This window comes from Lactuca sativa, chromosome 8, assembly GCF_002870075.4.
Source record: "Lactuca sativa cultivar Salinas chromosome 8, Lsat_Salinas_v11, whole genome shotgun sequence".
NCBI classification, from domain to species: domain Eukaryota; kingdom Viridiplantae; phylum Streptophyta; class Magnoliopsida; order Asterales; family Asteraceae; genus Lactuca; species Lactuca sativa.
Window position 1 is genome coordinate 84,258,907 of NC_056630.2, and position 5,223 is coordinate 84,264,129.

The 5,223-nt window shown below is 31.6% G+C and overlaps 1 pseudogene; it reads left to right on the forward strand.

Annotated features, from left to right (window-relative positions):
- The first annotated feature begins 2,348 nt into the window (after nucleotides 1-2,348).
- On the forward strand, nucleotides 2,349-4,124 carry LOC128127786 (sterol 3-beta-glucosyltransferase UGT80A2-like; annotated as a pseudogene).
- The last annotated feature ends 1,099 nt before the right edge of the window (nucleotides 4,125-5,223 follow it).

Here is a 5,223-nt window from a genome sequence, read left to right on the forward strand (position 1 = left end):
CCATGTAACCAACAATGTTTCAGGAAATTGCTAAATGAGCTAAAGAAATTTTGACATTCCCAGGTTAGTATCTTTTTTTAATACGTACCTGCAAACTGTTTAAAGCTTATTGGCTAGACCATTCATATTCACCCAATCACTCATTTACAAATAAATTTGGTTTTATATTATTTTCTATCATGAATTATGTTTATTTATCTACAGGGTGAAGATAACTCGACTGGGTTCGGTTTTCAAATGACTAATCCTGCTTGTGACATATTATGTGGACGTTATATACAAAGCTTATTATTGCTTATCCTAAACAAACATCTTCCTAGTTAGTGCAAATTGTTTGCAAACTCTTTAATGTTGTTTTTCTAGTAGTGGGAATTCTATCTTTATGTAGATTTTGGTTGTGCACACCAACTGTTTTTTGAATTGCCACCCTGATTCATTTATGTTATCTTTCTGGTTAGTGCCTCTTCTTGAAACTTATTATTTCTTGTCCTAAACAAACATCTTCCAGTTTTACAGATATCTTTTATATCATTATGCAGTTGATCCGGTCCTGATTTTGTTTATGGTTTCATCTCCAACGAATGATAAATGCTTGGTGTTGTTCAAGGCTGGAAGTGCCCACCACAAATGGTTGACTTCATCTCAAGTTTAGGGTGGAGTGCAAACAACGAATCTTTTGGTAAAGTTGATTATGGTAAAGTTGATTTCACAAGCTCCAAATATACTATACTTTCTTATATGCTTCCGATCAAGGTTAAACTTATGGATGCAAGTTTTTTTTATATATTACATATTTATGGAGGATATATTGGATAGCCATGTAATCTCAGTTCTATCACAGGTAAATTAAATGGAAGATTGGCATGTTTATTTTTCCTTTTATATAATTCTCGATATTTCTTGGATTTTTGACATTCAATTTATAACATAGTTGTGTATTTGTACTGAATTGAAAGTTGTTTTCATTTACAGATTGTTTAGACCTGCCCTAAAGATTTTTTTGAAACAAAAGATTTTTCATATCAGGCAGCTGAACTTTGTTTGTCCTTCATTTTCAAGTTCATACAAAGGTAAACTCAAAACCATGATCTTTTGTTGCTTTACCTATTTTCATATTTAAATTATAATTGAATTTATCAATTTTTTGATTAAATTGCTTTGTGTCAGTGCTGATATAACTTCATCCAATCACTCAAACTAGGAGGATAAAATGTCTCTATCTCTTACTTCAGCAATCAATCTTACTTCAGGTGGAGGCCACAGGTTCAGATACAGAGAAGAATATATATATGCACTAAAAGGCAAAGAATTACTTAATTGCCTCCATGAAGTTGGTACACTTCCTCAGGTATTTGTTGTGATGGAACTGTTTTTAATCTATTATTCTAAACTTGTTGAGATTTTAAATAACTTATAACTCTGGTTATCAACCATTGATTCTTGTAATTAGATCACAAGCATCCAAGGAGAGCAGGTTGTTCTTATTAGTCATAGGCGGCTTAGGATAACAGAGATGGTCAGTGAAGATCCCCTTACTGTCCAAGTGGATCATATCAAGGTATAATCACATCATATCCTAAACTATACGAAATCTAATTTCATCATTATCATACTCTTTGGTGAAACTCGAATAAGGATTTTCTTTGTATTCTAGGATTTACCATACAGCAAGGATGATGATGTCCAGGGGCGGATGCCTTAAGGGGCCATTGTCCCCCCGTTTTTTAGCATTACCAAGAAGAATACCAATGACTCTGGTGGACAGACAAATAGTGATACATATGAGGAGAAAAGAAGATGCTAGAACTTAGGAACATGAAACGATAAAAGCAAGAAATAGTTTGGCAGATAGTAGCAAAAGTATGGTAAATCCAACGATTGATGATTTGCTATTTTTTACAAAACATGAGATGAGATATTCTGCGATTTGCAGAGACATGACGTGCTGCATAATTTCTTTGATCTTCGGCTCCTACCAAAGATCCAAAATGCCAAAAAAAATGAAAATTAGGTATTTGTACTGGGTTTGTTTTATTGGGTTGTTGGGCTAATTCAATTCATTTAACTTCGTTTCTGCTTTTTTTTTGTAAAGTGCTTAGTTTAATAGGTTATTTGAAATTATTTTTATTTATAGGACTTTGTCAAAAGTTTGTTTATTGTTTTCATTTATTTATATCTCATTTGCTTTATTTTAATTTTTTAATGAGATAGTTATTAAAAAAATGAGTTGGTTACTATTGTAATTACTAATTAGAGACATTTTTAAAAGCTAAAATACATTTGTCTGAGGTGGAAGTTTTTTCAAAAATAAAAGTAAAATAGAATTGTAGCTACACTTGTTAGAGAGGATGAAAGTATGTATGTATGTATGATCTTATTAGAATAGTATTAAGTATAGTTGATAATTGTGTATGTTATGGTTTGATTGGCAGGCATTATATGTGATGAACCCTAACAGGTTTAGGGATTGTGAGTTTCTTATTTGTTTCCATTTATTTGAAGGATAAACGAGATAGATTTCGAGGAAATCCGAACAGATGTCTTGAAAAACCAACAATTCAGCCCTGAATATAAAGGTTTGATACTGATTTTGTATCAAATTCTTTGCAATATTTAGTTGACAACTTTTAACTGCTCTTGTTTTATGCAGCAATAAATCCCATTCATCAAGTTCCAGCTATAGTTGATGGACGCTTCAAGCTGTTTGAGAGGTTCTTTCTATTTCTTAATTCTTATCTAAAATACTTACTCCTTATGCTTTTAACATTATATGGATTCATAAATGTTGTAAATAAAATCTATTAAACGTTGTTATTTTGGAGTAACAGCAGATGAAGTTCATAAAAAATACTATTAAAGACTAAAGAATTTACAAGTATGTATTATTTGTAAATGATTTTTCTCTTTTATTAGTTGGTTATTCTTTGTGTTGTGTGTGTATATATATATATATATATATATATATATATATATATATATATATGTGTGTGTGTGTGTGTGTGTGTATATATATATATGTATATTTGAATGCATTGCAGATGGTTTAGATGTTAGATATTCTAGCATAATACTTATCAATTAAGGGGTTCAAGTATCAGAGACTTGATGGAAGTACAAAGGTTGAGGTGAGGCATCAAGCTATAGAGCATTTTAATGCATCTGGAAGTGATAATTTTTGTGATTTGATGACGCAAATAGCTATTTTTTGAAGCAGCAATGGTACTATGAAGGAGCACCGGTACCTGAGGTTCAATTGCCATGTGGATGTAGGTGGGAGTATATTCCTTCAGCAGATTCTGGATAAAGGGGCATCATCAATAAAGGATGGGGTGGTCTTGGTATCTGTAAGTAATAAGTATATATATATATATATATATATATATATATATATATATATATATATATATATATATATATATATATATATATGCTTCGTTTATTTTATCTTTTATATCACAACTTTATTTTTCCCATTTTACCCTTTTGTTGCTTATGGAAGAAATCAAAACTGATGTAGATAAACTTTTTGTCTCTTCAGTAACAGAGCCAAAGGATTTTGTATACTCGTTGGACAACATCCCTCATGACTGGCTTTTCTTGTAATGTGCATCTGTGGTGAGTCATTGTTGCCGCTTTATTTTTCGCCCATAGTAGCAACTTAGTTACATTTTTGTTACACATAATAGCAATGTACTTACATTTTTTATTTTTTATTTTGTAATTGTAGGCACACCACGGGGGGCTGGAACTACAGCTACTAGACTAAAAGTTGCGGTAATTTTCCTTAACAACATGTTATTTTATTTTTACCAATAATAGCAATCTGATATTATATGTTGACTTTTTATCTGATATTATATGTTGACTTTCAGTGCCCAACTACAATTTTACCTTTCTTTGTTGACCAACCATTTTGGGGAGAACGAGTTCATAGCAGAGGCGTAGGGCCGCCACCCATACCAGTCGATCAATTTAACCTCACCAAGTTGGTTGATGCAATTAAATTCATGCTAGATCCCAAGGTAACCAACTCCCCTATTGTTTATTTGCTAAATGCAAGAAACAACAATTTTTTTTCTATTATAGCATTGTACCTTGAAAACTCCACCCAGTTATATTTATAGCAATGAAGATTACTTTGTAATATTTGGAATACATTGCTTTAACTATGTAAAATCTAGACAGTTGAAAACCAATCTGGACAGAGGAGTATAAACCTTAAAACCTCTTTATATATACATCTATACCTATATATATTTTCAGGTGCAACGGTTATCTGAGATGTTGAAAACCAATCTGGACAGAGGAGTACAAAGACATGAAGATGAATTTAGAAACCGGGGAAATGCCTTTGGATGTAACACTTATCCTGTGAAAAAAGGAAGAAGCTTCTTTGTATGTTATATCTCTACAACAACTATTTCTTCTTCGCTTTATTTACAACTGCAGCTAACCATGGGTATTTTAATGAGTAACAAGTGATTCTAGACAGTCCCTACAGTTTCAGAATCTAAATGAGGAAAAGAGAAATATATAGATAGATGTTTGTGAGTTATTTTAATGAGTAAGATATTATTTTTATTATTATTCTACCTTTAGTTATGTCTTCTTAACATATGCAAATTGAAGAAATTATTGATCCACCGTAAGTCCATGGAAGAATTGTTATGCTTATAATGTGTTTTTGGGTTGTCATGTAGGTAGCATCTCAGCTTCTCATTAATTTGGTGTATTATTTTGGCAGGTTGATCCTGCTACATGACCAATAATGATCTCTAGGGTCTGCTAGAAGGATTGGAGATTGCAGTTAACCTATATGGCCAATAATGAACTAGTTCAACTATTATTTGTTGATGACTTTCATCTCTTTCACATTTGATGTAATACATTTGTCCACTATTAGAATGATTATTTGTATCACATTAACTTTTGTATATGAAATTTTTTTTTTCTATTATGAAACATTAAATACAAATTTAATTTGAAAATAAGTAAATCTATAAATAATATTTTTTTTAAACATAAAAAATTATGATACGCAAAAATGTGTGTCATCTTTATTTATGACATGGCCTTTCTTGACATGGGCTTTCTTGATACGCATTGCGTGTCATTAACACATGCGTCGTAAGGTTATGACACGAGAATGTGTGTCGTCTTTCTCTATGACAAGGCCTTCCTTGATACGCATTGCGTGTCGTAAACGCGCGTCGTAATTGCACG